Source organism: Thermobia domestica, chromosome 3 (genome assembly GCF_964235325.1).
Source record: "Thermobia domestica chromosome 3, izTheDome1.hap1.1, whole genome shotgun sequence".
Classification (NCBI taxonomy): Eukaryota; Metazoa; Arthropoda; class Insecta; order Zygentoma; family Lepismatidae; genus Thermobia; species Thermobia domestica.
The window spans coordinates 270,014,498-270,030,595 of record NC_137456.1 but is presented as its reverse complement, the minus strand read 5'-3'; the positions used below and the strand labels follow the sequence as shown (position 1 = coordinate 270,030,595).

The following is a 16,098-nucleotide window of genomic DNA, read 5'->3' as shown; positions in this document are numbered from 1 at the left end:
TCCAGTTTTAAAGAAAACACAGAATAAACAATAGAGCAGGAAAAAGGACAAAGAAATCTAGGTACCTGTCCACGCGGTCATCGGCTTTGCAGTTGACGTCAAAGACACCTAATGCGGAGTGTACAAAGAAAGTTCTTTTTTCGATTCATAGCCACACCCCTAAACTCTTTGACCTTTTAACCAATAAAATTCCAGCATCTCATGTGAAACTATCGTCAACTCCACGTGGACTAACCTTTCTTTCTGAAATCATGCTTTTATGTATATTTGGTTTGTAATGAGTGACATAAGTAACGCGGGCGAAAGCCAAGAAAGAGAACTATTGAGAGCAGCTTAAATAATTGCATATTTCTTACCTGCTCCAATACTTATAGATTTGCTGAAGCTATGATGGCTATTGTTTCTTGCGCCTCGTGTTAATTGGATTTGCCTTACAGTAAGAATAGCTTCATAGCACTTCAATATATATATATATATATATATATATATATATATATATATTCATCCTCACGGCATTGTCAAGGCTCTATATTTGTATTTTACATTTATTATTGCAACCGGGTGATACTTCCGTATACTGTAGCCCGATCATCACCCTTGTTCTTCGCGCGCACAGTCATTCGAAGAACTGAAAACGTACTCTGTACACAAACAGTTTATGGTTGTGAACTCGGAAAGCCTGGTACTTCTGCTTGTCAACGTCAAAAAGTGGGAGAAAAAAGGATGTGTAGAATGTAAAGAGGGTGCAACAGTGACTGATGCTTGTAAGGGAACATATTCATTTGTAGTTCGTGCACATTCCGCCTGTAGCGCTACTGTGGCACGACGTATATTGTAACTGTATAACTCTTGTACACCGCTAGTAGGTCTATTCGCGTTAGTGACGACCGAAACTATGTTGTCAGCTCTGACTGCGATAAGGCACTGCCGTGCTGCTTTTCCTTCTCTTTTTTCCCCCTTTTCCATTTGTGAGACGCCAAACATGTTTTTACTTGTTGCACGCGCTGAACGGGTTTCGGCGAGCGAAGTATTTAAGAAGTTGACTACATATTCTTGTTTGCGATAGTTTTAAATTGGTTAACTGTTGAAAAATATACGAAAATAAAGCTGTACTTGTTAAGGTATATTAGTCGAGGACGTAGATACTGACAGTGTTGATTACAGATTTTCTCGAGGAAGAATTTAATTACAGTAGAGGTGAAAAGGAGACGTCCATTTAGACAGCCCCTTCCCTTATCAGACTCAATCGGAAATGGTCTCAATCGTTTGTACACAAATGTGCAGGCGAAATTTTCGTTTGTACACAATTAAGGGCGCCGTCAGAACGAAAACAAAGTGGGGGCTGTCTAAATGGTAGCCCCCCCAACAACATGTCCTATTCAAGCACAAATCGTCGCAATAATTTGTACATTGTTTCTACAGAAATGTGAAGGCGAAATTTTCGTTTGTACACAATTAAGGGCGCCGTCAGAACGAAAACAAAGTGGGGGCTGTCTAAATGGTAGCCCCCCACCAACAAGTCCTATTCAAGCACAAATTGTCGCAATCATTTGTACATCGTTTCTACACAAATGTGAAGGCGAAATTTTCGTTTGTACACAATTAGGGGCGCCGTCAGAACGAAACCAAAGTGGGGGCTGTCCAAATGGTAGCCCCCCCACCATGTCCACTTCAATCACAAATTGTCGCAATCGTTTTGTACATTGTTTGTACAGAAATGTGCAGGCGAAATTTTTGTTTTACACAATTAGGGGCGCCGCCAGAACGAAAACAAAGTGGGGCTGTCTAAGTGATACCCCCCACCATGTCCAATTCAATGACAAATGTCGCAATCGTTCCTACATCGTTTCTACAGAAATGTGAAGGCTAAATTTTCGTTTGTACACAATTAGAGGCACCGCCAGAACGAAAACAAAGTCGGGGATGCCTAAGTGGTAGCTCCTCCCACCATGTCCAGTTGAATCACAAATTGTCGCGATCGTGTGTACTTCGTTTGTACAGAAATGTGCAGGCGAAATTTTCGTTTGTACACAATTAGGGGCGGCGCTAGAACAGAAAAAAATGGGGGCTGTCTAAGTGGTAGCCCCCCACCATGTCCAATTGAATCACAAATTGTCGCAATTGTTTGTACTTCGTTTGTACAGAAACGTGCAGGCGAAATTTATGTTCGCACGAAATTAGGGGCGCCGCCAGAACGAAAAAAATTGGGGGCTGTCTAAGTGGTAGCCCCCGACCATGTCCTATTCAATCACAAATTGTCGCAATAGTTTGTACTTCGTTTGTACATAAATGTGCACGCGAAATTTTCGTTTGTACATAATTAAGGGCGCCGCCAGAACAGAAAAAAATGGGGGCTGTCTAAGTGGTAGCCCCCCACCATGTCCAATTCAATCACAAGTTGTCGCATTCGTTTGTGCATCGTTTGTACAGAAATGGGCAGGCGAAATGTTTGTTTGAACAAACTTAGGGGCGCCGCCAGAACGAAAACAAAGTGGGGAGCTTTCTAAGTGATAGCCCAATCACCATGTTCAATTCAATAACAAATTGTCGCAATCGTTTTTATATCGTTTGTACAGAAATGTGCAGGCTAAATTATTGTTTGTACATAATTAAGGGCGCCGCCAGAACGAAAACAAAGTGGGGGCTGTTTAAGTGATAGCCCCCACCATGTCCAATTCAATCACAAATTGTCGCAATCGTTTCTACGTCGTTTGTACAGAAATGTGCATGCAAAATTTTCGTTTGTACATAATTAGGGGCGAGCTCAGAACGAAAACAAAGGGGGGGGGCTGTCTAAGTGGTAGCCCCCCACCATGTCCAATTCAATCACAAATTGTCACAATCGTTTCTATATCGTTTGTACAGAAATGTGCAGGCTAAATTATTGTTTGTACATAATTAGGGGCGCCGCCAGGGCGAAAACAAAGTGGGGGGCTTTCTAAGTGATAGCCCAATCACCATGTCCAATTCAATCACAAATTGTCGCAATCGTTTGTACATCGTTTGTACAGAAATGTGCAGGCGATATTTTCGTTTGTACACAATTAGGGGCGCCGCCAGAACGAAAACAAAGTGGGGGGCTGTCTAAATGTTAGCCCTCCCACCATGTTCAATTCAACCACAAACTGTCGCACTTGTTTGTACGCCTTTGTACATAAATGTGCAGCTGAAATTTTCGTTTGCACATAAATGTGGCCCCGCCAAAACGATAACAAACTATGGGCTCTCTAATTGATAGGCCTCCCACCATGTCGAATTCAACCACAAACTGTCGCACTTGTTTGTTACGGTTTTGTACAGAAATTTGCAGGTGAAATTTTCGTTTGTACACAATTGCGGGCGCGCCAAAACGATAACAAAATATAGGCTACCTAATTGGTAGCACCCCCTACGTCCGATTCAAAAGAAAACCATCTCAATTGTTTGCACATCGTTTGAGCAGTAATGCGCAGGCGAAATTTTTTTTCTAAGCTATCAGATGCGTGGACAGAACGAAAAAAAAGGGGAGTTGTCTAAGTGCTAGCCCCACCATGTTCGATTGAACCACAAATTGTCGCGATCGTTTATACATCATTTGTGCAGAAATGTGCAGGTAAAATTTTCGTTTGTATTAAATAATATACGGATGTGAGTATTTTTAATATCTGCGATCAACATTAACCGGTTTGAATAACGGTTGATGAGTTTGAAAATGGTTCCTATTGCACTAGTTGAAAAAAAAATTCTTTTTCTCTGGCACACGGAAGAAAATGCCTGATTCTAATATAACTTTTCACGTAGAATTCGAATCTGCAATCAGTTTTTCTCCATCACTCTCAGTTTTCCCGTGCCAGAGGTGTTTTCGGAAAATTTCCCCTCAAATTTCTGTTCTTTTTCTTTTTTTCTTTTTTTAAAACCATTTTCATACTTGTAGCTTGGGTACCTTAGGTATATAAACGCACAAATTATATTGTATGTTAGCCTGATTTATACTTAGTAAGCCCTCTAAGTTTCATAAGAATAGCATTATTCTATCTAGAGAAATAAACATATTTATATAAAAAATATGCTATGTGTACTGTTCATTTTACAATATTCATTAGTGAAGATAAAATCACATATAACTTCCACGAAAATTACAATATAAGCACGGTTTATATCTTATTGGATTTGAAATAAAACATATTTTCAATGATGTATACACCGTGTCACCATTTTATATCTACTTAATAAATAATACAAAAGAAGTGAGTGGTATCTTCTTAATAAATGGACACTTACTTACCTCAACTAATGTGTTTTAGTTGTCGACTTTCTTCTGTGTTTGGTTTCTGGAACATCTCTTTTAAGTGTCCAACAGTAATCAGCTAGCATTTTTGAACTACACTGTCACTGGTACCTCTTCTCCATGGAGGAAATGTCCTGATGAAAATGTTCCCCATACTCATCACTAACAGCTCCAAGCTTTTCAGGAAAGAAATGCAGGTGGGAGTCTAGAAAGTGAACTTTAAGGGACATGTTGCAACCCATTTCATTGAATGATTGCCGGAAATCACTCACAATTTCACGGTAATTTGGGGCTTTCTTGTTTCCTAAAATATTCTCTGTTAAACATTTAAATTGACACCAAGCTGCTTTCTCAACCAGAGTTAAGAGATCCTCAAATTTTTGGTCACGAATCAAACATCTTATTTGGGGGTCTACAAAAATCCCTAGCGTCACTAACCCGAGGAATTTTTTCCTTGAGGTAACAAGATCCTGCATTACTTTTGTCCATTGTCCTAACAAAGTTTTTGAAGATCCCCAACTTTATGTGAAGAGGAGATAGAATTATCTAATCAGGGCTCACCAGTGAGGAATAAACAGCATTCTTCTGTCCAGGAGATAATACATGCGTTGGCCATTCCTTCTTGATGTAATGTTCCGCTTTGTTCCTGCTGTCCCATTCGCAGAGGAAACAACAATATTTCGTATAACCAAGCTGCAAACCCATTAACAAAGAAATGACTTGTAAATCACAGCAAACGGTCCACTTGTATTTCTCATACTGAATTTTTTCTAACACTATTTCGATGTTTTCATAGGTTTCCTTCATATTAGTTGCATAAGCCAAAGGCACTGAAGGAAATTTGTTGCTATTGTGCAAAAGGACAGCCTTAAAACTAGTTTTCAAAGAGTCAATAAGCAATCTCCACTCTGTACTTATATGTGCATGTCCAAGTCTATCCATCACAGCACAGACATTATTACAATACACTAAATCATTTTCTTGAGAATAGTAGTTTTGAAACTCTGTATGAAGGTTTCGAAAAATACACACTTTAGTGTCACGATGGAGCAGATTCCAGCCTTAAGTTTAGAATCAAGAAGTTCTGTCTGTGCATTGGAGAGTTTTAAATCCCGTATGAGGTCATTTAGTTCACCCGGAGTTATCAGATGGGAATCCAATGTAGATGTGCTTCCTACATAAGTAGGATCATCATCTTCATTTGGAACTTCAATAGTTGCCTCAAGTACGTAATCCTCATTTACCGTAAGATGAGGAGGAGGTACCGGTACAGGTAATTCTGCACTGTGTAGAACTGGCCTAATTGCTGATGCAAATTAGGGTACTGTACTGTGTGGTTAGATTTACTGCTTATTTCTTTTATCTGTGTCATACAAAAGTAGCAGTCTGAAGAATGATCTTTTGGTTCCCTCCAGATCATCGGTACAGCGAAGTTCATGTTTTGTCCACCATTTGCCCACCCAGTCAGACGTTTCACGCAAGTACAACAAATGTAGTGAGGAACCCAGTCCTTATCCTGGTCTCCTACACAGCAACCAAAATATAACTGATAACACTTCCTCACAAGTGGAGTAAAACATCGACGTTGTGATTTAAATATCAGCTCCCCACATACATAACAGAAATTGTCCGGTTTATTTACACACTTCCTCGACATCTTGTATCCTGTAAGGTATCACACACACACATACATACACACACACACACACACACACACACACACACACACACACACACACACACACACACACACACACACACAGGAATCTACACTCCATCAAATTCCCACAAAATCCCTCTAGACATTCCCTCATACAAAAATGGTGACCTGGTGTACACATCATTGAAAACGTTTTATTGGAAGTCCAATGAGGTATAAACCGTGGTATATTGTAATTTTCGTGGAAATTATATGTGTTGAAGACCGACCCGACCCCACCCGTGACCCAAATTGACTGACCCGACCCGACAACCCGACCCGAGCTGACCCGATTGGCCCGACCCAAAGTGACCCGAGTGAACCAACCCGAGGTGACTTAACCCGACAACCGACCCGAGTGACTTGACCTTACAATCTAACCAGTTTGAGAGAGCTAGAACTTTACAAAACTGCCACCAGAAAAAAAATGCTGACAAATTCTTATGCATAAACCATTGTTTCGGCTTTTTTTTACTTGTAGTATAATTATCCTCCTCCTCCTCCTCAGTGTTCTCCCATTAATAAACAGGCCAGTTTCCGTGAATTAGGTAAGAAGCTTCCATTTTTGCGATTACCCGCTAATATCTGCCTCGCAACCCAACATAAAGTACCACCCTCCTTATTACAATCTATCAATTCCAACCTTCTTACACACTCTCGCTCTCCTGATATCACCCCCTTTACTACATCCCTCAGAATGCAATCCCTTAGCAAGATCAAAACTTATGATCCGTCCATTTTTCGCTTCCTTATATCGTTTAATATTGCTCTCGTCTCTTGCATTTTTTCAGCATTTCCTAATTCGTTTTCCTCTCTACCCTGCTAACCTTCTTTATTTTACTCCACATCCAAATTTCCAAGGTTAAAATTTAGGCAATCAATTTCGAAAGTCAAAATAAAATTTGACTGAGTTCTGAAGACAACATTATTTTCTAGTAAGGAATGTATATAGAACTTCTTTTAATATTTTTTGCTGTGTAACAAACAACAATTTCATCACGTTAACATTCCGATTTTTCTATTTAAAAACAGCGTTGCTGTCTGATAGAATCATAAGGAACTAATTGCACTGAAATATCATTCTGTAGGGAATTACCTTTTATTTTTTCTTGACTAATTTATCTAGAAGATATTTGCAACGTTATATAAAATTAGCAAGTATTTTATTGCGGAGAAAGTCATATCACTACCCCAGCAATAATAATAATAATAATAATAATAATAATAATAATAATAATAATAATAATAATAATAATAATAATAATAATAATAATAATAATAATAATAATAATAATCTGAAGGTGACCAAGAAAGTTCTGTCTCTTTGTGGAGGTCTGTGGTCAATTGGCCCTCACACCGTGAGTTGAATGCGAATGGATATAAGATGAGGGTCAGTTGTTGGACGAGACGAGACGAGACAGAATTTTCATGAAAGGGTACGAGATGAGACAGAGCTCTTTCAATAGAAACTTATGCACTTTTCCAGACGAGACTACCTTCACGACACATTTTCGAAACGAGAATGCCCCAAACCAGGTCTCGTGAGCAACACTAGTAAGTATATCCAACATACTACTTGGTTGTGGCTGTTCAGATACACCGTGAACGTGCGTAAGGACTGAGTGAACATGGGGCCTTCACAGAGCGTCATAAGGGCTTGTTTGCTGTACGAGTTCAAATTGCTGCTACGGGGAGCGGAAGATATGACAGGCCTTTGGTGAGGGTGTCGTGACTACGCGGAGAGTGCAGTGGTATGACGGTTTAAGGACGGTGACGAAACACTCGAAGACGCACCACGTGCCGGAAGACAAACAGATGTTCAAAATAAAGATCTTCGGGCAGCAATTGAGGCGAAGACAGACATGTGAGGAACTGGTACAACCTTTCAGTGTAAGTGGAGAAACCATTCGGCACCACCACCATCAACTTGGGAAGCACTGCAAGTTGGGTTGATAGGTCCTACATGATTTGACGTGGAGCCAGAAAGCAACGCGAGCAGACACCTGTGTTTCTTTGGTGTCTCGTCTGAGGAAGGAGCAATTTCTGAACAGGGTGTTGACATGTGATGGGAAGTGGGTCCTGTACGAAGCTCCACGGCGCCGTCATTGTTGGTTAGCATCCCATGAACCGGTTCAAAAACAGCCCAAGTCAGCACTACGCCAGAATAAGGTTCTCCTGTGCATTTTGTGGACTGCTCGAGGCATCGTCCATCGGGAACTGCTACCAGCTGGTCGGATCATCAATGCAACTGTGTACTGTCACTGTGTACTGTCTGGATTCAGCAGTTCTGAATCGCAAAGGGGTCCTCTTGTTACAAGGCAACGCTAAGCCCCACGTGTCTAAAATGACCCAGTACATCATTCTACGCCTTGGATGGAAAACACTATTGGATCCGCCATACTCCACGGACATTGTACCGTCCGATTATCACCTGTTCCATTCCTTGGACAATCAGCTTAGAGAACGCCAATTCAAACAGCTAGTAGAGGTTCAATATGCACTTGATACCTTCTTCACTTCACGTCCCACCAAGTTCGACTGCGATGGAATCCATGGCCTTCCAGAACGTTTTCAGAAGGTCGTCGAGGCTGATGGAGACGATTTTTGATATTCCAGGTACGTCTTAGGTTACATACCAATGTTCGAAGGTGTTGGTGAAAAGGCGGCGGAACTTTCTTGGGCACTCTTAAAGTTATAATAATAATAATAATAATAATAATAATAATAATAATAATAATAATAATAATAATAATAATAATAATAATAATAATAATAATAATAATAATAATAATAATAATGTGTCCTGCCCAAAGGCAGATGTTTGACCCGAAGGTCCATGGTTATTGATTCCAGCTCGTACCAAGTAAGTTTTCTGGTGGACAAACCCCATGTGCATGGGTTTTCTCGGTGTTCTCCCATTTCCTCCCACTTTCTTCATTCAACCACTTCAATTATTTCTCATCATCACTGTCTCTCTTAGCGTTGGTGCATAACGTGGGACGTTAACTAGATATTTCCTTTCAATTTCACTTAATGTGACATTTAACTTGACATAGAAACGCAGAAAGGAAAAAAAGTCAGTAGTAATATTAATTACAATTACAATACCATTTAGTTAATATAGGGTAAAATTAAAATTTTATTACTATTTCACCTTCAATTAGTCACAATTATCATTCATTCACCAACTTCGAATTGAATTCCACAACAAAGCTCTTTATAGTATTCCGTATAGAAAATAAGTGAAGAATGTGTCACCCGAGTGACCCGACACGAGCTAACCCGACTGACCCGATCCGACAACCCGACCCGTAACCCGACCCGTTTGAGAGCACTATCAGAGGGGTACTATTTACAGTACAATTTATTTTGTATGGTTTAGCATACTTTAAGGCTACCATACTTTTTGAAAACAGAAAAAAAGGGACATCTTACAAATTAGTAGTAAATATTGCATTTTGTATTAATTTTATCTTTCGAATTTTACTACAGTATCGCACTAGTTATACAACTTAAAATAATGTATTAATATAGTCCATACTCAGTGGCGTATTTAGGTTGAGGGCTTCCGGGCTCAAGCCCCCCACCGAAATCTTACTTACTATAGTAAAGTATATGAAATATCTTGCAGAATTTTCATATTTTCAGGCAAACCACCCCCGGAAGTTAGCAAAGCCCCTCCCGAAACAAAATCGTAAATACGCCACTGTCCATACTTAATCAACAGTGCTAAAAATTATTATAGAAGCTAGAAGCTGTTATACAATATAAACGCAATCAGTGAACATACAATATTTAGGCAAAAATTATATTTTCAATATTATTACGCATACCACCTTTACATGCTCTACATGTCTATAAAGAAAAATATCCAGATTTATGAAGTTGTTTCAAAATTTCAATAGGCTGATTTATTTTTGTTAACCTAAAATGCGAACTAAAAGAAAGCAATTTGCATAATTGTTTTTCTGAAGCAGAAAAAAAATGTGTTTTCGGGGCTGGTCTGCAACGTCACAAGAATTTGTTGCCACCTCGGGGTATACATTCTTACTTTTAGTGATAAGAGTGCTACTTAGGAGGATTTAAACATTGCATGTTATATCCGGGGAAGCAGCGATTGCAATAATAATAAAGATTAGAATGAAATTGTTCCTATAGTATTGTCGGAATTGAAAGCAAAAGTAATAAGTCGATTTTATTATCTTTTCAGAAATTTTGATATGTAATTAATAATAATAATAAAGAAAAAAACAGGACAAAAAGGAAAATTTCTGCACACCGGGACAAATTTTAAGAAACCGGGGCGTATGGTAGCCTTACATACTTATTTGCATGCTGAGTGTCAGTACGGAGCCACTACGTAGCAGAGTTGAAACAAAACCTCGTAAATAGGTTGCCAACTCAGGAAAACAAAATTACCGGCACACCCTCAAAATTCTCTGTACAAATGAGAAACTGAAGACTGTATTGATCGTTATTGTATTTACCAGCAATTGCCACTTGTTTAAAATTATCGAAACAGATGAATAATACTGGATATTAATCTTTATGTAACAATAGTTGATTCATAAAATGAAATTTATTCTATAAACTTCACTTCAAACAAAGGAAATTGCTTTAAAAAATCATTTTCTACTCTCAATAAATGAATAAAATTCTTTTACAATAAAATATAAGTGTTATCAAATTTGTTATGTTAAATAAATAAAAAAAACTGCCATACGTTAAAAAAATATCGATAATGTATAATACAACGGAAATTTGTGTTTGTAAAGGCACTGTTGAAAAATTTCGATGTTCAATGTTATATTCTGGATTGCAGATTCCAAAATACCGGTCAGAAGGGGTGTAATAAGAAGTTTGTACCGGTCACCGGCCTTAATCAAAATTACAGCAAATACCGGCCAGTTAGCAACTCTACTCGTAAATCAGAATGCTGAATGCACCAAAGTACTTCACCATGCATTCTATAGTTTCTGCAAAATGAGTTTAATGAAGATGATCAAATAAAACAAAATACTGTGTTATAATTTTCCCTTTAACAGATTACTTTGTGAATTTGTTATATCTTCAACTTATCAATTTCCTGTACGAGATGAGAATAAGGGTTCCTGCGCAAGATAGAAAGAAAAAAATACATTTTTCTCATAAGGATTCAGTTCACGTAAGAAATAATGAATAAGTTTAATAATAAGAGCCGAGGAGTGAAAAACTAACTCAGCAATAATGATTGTAAGTATAAATATAAATATAAAAAAAAACATTTAATTCCATCATCGTTAGGATAAGATCAATATAGTGAATCACACGATAGTGTGAACAAACCAAACCACACAATAGTGTGAACCAAGTCCTGTTAGAAAAATACTCCATAAATGTGACACATTTTTTAATGCTTCTACCATTTATACAAACCCTCACATTGTTTTCATTCTGGCGGCGCCCCTAATAGAGTACAAACGAAAATTTCGCCTGCACATTTCTGTGCAAATAATGTATAAGCGATTGATATAATTTGTGATTGAATTGGATATGGTGGGGGCTACCATTTAGACAGCCCCACTTTGTTTTCGTTCTGGCGGTGCCATTAATTGTGTACAAACGAAAATTACGCATGCATATTTCTGTACAAACGATGTACAAACGATTACGAAAATTTGTGATTCAATTGGACATGTTGGTGGGAAGCTACCACTTAGAGAGCCCCCAGTTTGTTTTCGTTCTGGCGGCGCCCCTAATTGTGTACAAACGAAAATTTTGCCTGAACATTTCTGTAAAAGCGACGTACAAACGATTGCGACAATTTGTGATTGAATTGGACATGGTCGGGGGCTACCACTTAGACAGCCCCACTTAGTTTTCGTTCTAGCGGCGCCCCTAATTGTGTACAAACAAACATTTCGCCTGCTCGTTTCTGTACAAACGAAGTACAAACGATTCCGACAATTTGTGATTCAATTGGACATGGTGGGGAGATATTACTTAGAAAGCACCCTACTTTGTTTTCGTTCTGGCGGCGCCCCTAATTGTGAACAAACAAACATTTCGCCTGCCCGTTTCTGTACAAACGAAGTACAAACGATTGCGATAATTTGTGATTGAATTGGACATGGTGGGGGGCTACCACTTAGACAGCCCCCTTTTTTCTGTTCTGGCGGCGCCCCTAATTGTGTACAAACGAAACTTTTGCCTGCACATTTCTGTACACACGAAGTAGAAACGATTGCGATAATTTGTGATAGAATAGAACATGTTGGTGGGGGGCTACCAGTTAGACAGTCCCCCACTTTGTTTTCGTTCTAGCGGCGCCCCTAATTGTGTACGAACATACATTTTGCCTGCACATTTCTGTACAAACGATGCACAAACGAATGCGACAACTTGTGATTGAATTGGACATGGTGGGGAGGCTACCACTTAGACAGCCCCCATTTTTTCTGTTCTGGCGGCGCCCTTAATTATGTACAAACTAAAATTTTGCGTGGACATTTCTGTACAAACGAAGTACAAACTATTGCAACAATTTGTGATTGAATAGGACATGGTCGGGGGCTACCACTTAGACAGCCCCCATTTTTTCCGTTCTGGCGGCGCCCCTAATTGCGTGCGAACATACATTTCGCCTGCACTTTTCTGTACAAATGAAGTACAAACAATTGCGACAATTAGTGATTCAATTGGACATGGTGGGGGGGCTACCACTTAGACAGCCCCCATTTTTTTCTGTTCTGGCGGCGCCCCTAATTGTGTACAAACAAAAATTTCGCATGCACGTTTCTGTACAAACGAAGTGCAAACGATTGCTATAATTTGTGATTGAATAGGACATGTTGGTGGGGGGCTACCAGCTAGACAGCCCCCAATTTCTTTTCGTTCTGGCGTCGCCCCTAATAGTGTACAAACGAAAATTTGGCCTGCACATTTCTGTACAAACAATGTACAAACGATTGCTATACTTTGTGATTCTATTGGACATCGTGGGGGGAGCTACCACTCAGACAGCTCCCCACTTTGTTTTCGTTCTGGCGGCGCTCCTAAGTTTGTTCAAACAAACATTTCGCCTGCACATTTCTGTACAAACGATGCACAAACGAACGCGACAACTTGTGATTCAATTGGACATGGTGGGGGGCTACCGCTTAGACAGCCCCATTGTTTTCTGTTCTGGCGGCGCCCCTAATTGTGTACAAACGAAAATTTCGCCTGCACATTTCTGTACAAACGAAGTACAAACGATTGCGATAATTAGTGATTGAATAGAACATGTGTGTGGGGGGGTACCAGTTAAACAGCCCCAATTTGTTTTTGTTCTGGTGGCGCCCCTAATAGTGTACAAACAAAAATTTGGCCTGTACATTTCTGTACAAACAATGTACAAACGATTGCGGCAATTTGTGATTTAATTGGACATGGTAGGGGCTACCATTTAGGGGAACTCCCTCGAGAGGAATCACTCTTCTTATTTATTGCAAAAAGCAGAATTTAAATATTCGCATTCGTCCAAAGTTATCGTGTGAATTAACAGCCGTTTGTATGTACGTACTAATATTGATAAGTTCCACTACGCGATCCCAATTAATAGTTCATATACCCGCGCCACACAAACACACACTAGCATTTGTACACACGAAAGTGTACCTGGTAGTATCCACACGCTTACGCCGGAAACTAGAAACAAACAAACAAACACACACACACACACACACACACACACACACACACACACAGGAACAGACAGAGAGAAAGAGAATATCTTGTTGTACCTTTATACTGAATGCACCATTACTCACAAAATCAGTTAAAAAAGAAAAAAGAAAAAAGTTGTAAATGAAACTTTCAAAGATTGGTACCACTGCTGCGTGTCACACATGAGATTGTTCCATAATGATTGATTCATAATATGATGTATATGGGTTTCTTAATGGTAGTATAACAAAATGCCTTCAAATTGACCACTAAATAAAAAGTGAAATTTATTTCTCAAATTTTGTAAAATCGAAGTCGGTGGGCATTATGGGAACAGTCTACAATAACAATATATGCAAATAAATATTAATATACTTTACGTTTTCCAGTGGGTGCAAGAAAGTTTCGAATAGTATTTGTTGCCAGAAGCATTAGCTGATGTATATATATATATATATATATATATATATATATATATATATATATATATATATATATATATATATATCTTGTTTTTCTTTCTTTTGTTTAATTTGTAAAGTACCGTGTGATTAATTTTAAAAATATTTATTTTATTGAATGTCACTGTGTAAAACAAGTGCTAGGTTTGAAAGCATAAAAACTTTATTGTTTCATTTATTTATTTCTTTAAATACTCTTTCTTTCTCTAACTGAATTCTATTTTAAGATAATTACATTATTTTTAAATAAATATTTTAGTATTGATTATAAGAAAAGAGACAAATGATTGGGTAATGAACCAATTAGTTACAATAGCCCATAGCATTAGTTACAATAGATACAATAGCCCCTAAATAGACAAATAGTAGTTCATAAAATTAAACATTAAGCAGGAAGTGCAAATCACAGCGAATAACTAATACAATTCACAATATTATTTCACCTCCAAAACAGTATAATATCCGTTTTGTGACATTGTTGATAATATGCATTGATAATATGCGAAATATGTTAATCTAATCTAATATAAATAAAATGAAGAGTTTGTTTGTGTGTTTGTTTGTCTATGTGCGGCCCGGGCACCAGACGAGTGAACCGAGAGTTACCTAATTTTGGTCAATGGTACCTTGGCCCAGGCCTCAGATCAAGACGAAGCCCTTTTTTCAAATTTCGAACCAGGGGGTCTCAGGGGGTCGTTTACTGGAAAGGGCTTGGGAACCAGAGAAAAATTGAACGAGAGCTACCAAATTTTGTTCACGAATACCTTGGTCCAGGCTTCAGACCAGAGTTAAACGTTTTTGTCAATTTGGTCAAAAACCAGGGGGACGTTTACCGGGAAATGTAAAAGTAGTAGAAAATGACCAGTGTCGAATTCATATTTTCGAGGTCGCTGAAATCAATGATGAAACTCCGATCGCATTAACTTCCAAATTCATGCTATTCGGCTCCGGGCCAGGGGTCATCGATGGGGGTGAGATACCGAGACACATAAAAGTAATCCAAAATGACCTATATTAGTGTCAAATCCATAGTTTTGGGGGTCGCTGAAATCAATGGTGACACTCCCATTAGCGATGACTTGCAAATTTAGTTACAATTGTATGCAGGTCGGAAGTCAGCAAGGAGGGATCCTGAGACATGTAAAAAATAGCCCAAAATGACCGATATTAGTATCAAATTCATAGTTTTCCCGGTCGCTGAGTCAATGGTGATACTCCTACAGGAGTTGACTTTCAAATACAGCCCCCGTGCGAAGCATGGGTATATTCAACTAGTAATAGTAATAAGATTATAAGAGATATAAAGTAATTTTGATTAGAGCCATCATGTTATTCAGTTGGACTTCGGTATAGCTAAGATTATTTTACCATTGTTTAGCAATTGTTAAATAAGCTTTCTATTCGGTGAAGGTCAAGTCAATGAAACTACATTTCTTAGTAGTTATAACTGAATCGTTCCCAGCGAACCCGAATCGAACAGAAAACTTATTGGAGCATTTGCTTTAAAGAATATAAATACACCCAAAAGTACTTCACGGAAAATTAACCTAAAATATTTAAATTCCATCCAAGATGTTAATTGTTCTGCCCCCAACTACAAACAAATTACAATTGCTACCGTAATCTTTCTTTCTTTATGTTCGGAACCAAAATTATCTTTACATGAAACGTCAAGCTATAGATGTGTTAAGCATGACGTGATTTTTGCCACCTCCTCTGAGATTGTTTCAGTTGGGTTCCAATTACATGAGCTACATATGAATCTTACAAACGTCATGTTTTGATTTACGAATATTATAATAAAATGAGAATCGCAACTTTTGATTAAGTTTCTGAAGTAAGAAGCTTTAAAGAGCACATTAGAACAAAGACAATGAACGTAAGGAAACTTATTTATCTGGAAATAAAATGACACACACCGACCTATGTTTTCTTTTTGTAGTAGACGTATTGTTTAGAACGGAATTTGAGACTTTTGAAACCTC

General features: G+C 38.4%; 1 protein-coding gene across 3 annotated transcripts in view; it reads left to right on the top strand.

The window, feature by feature from the left end:
- Positions 1–16,098, top strand: part of LOC145681653 (uncharacterized) — a 264,695-nt gene that overhangs the window by 60,166 nt on the left and 188,431 nt on the right. The window lies entirely within an intron of this gene.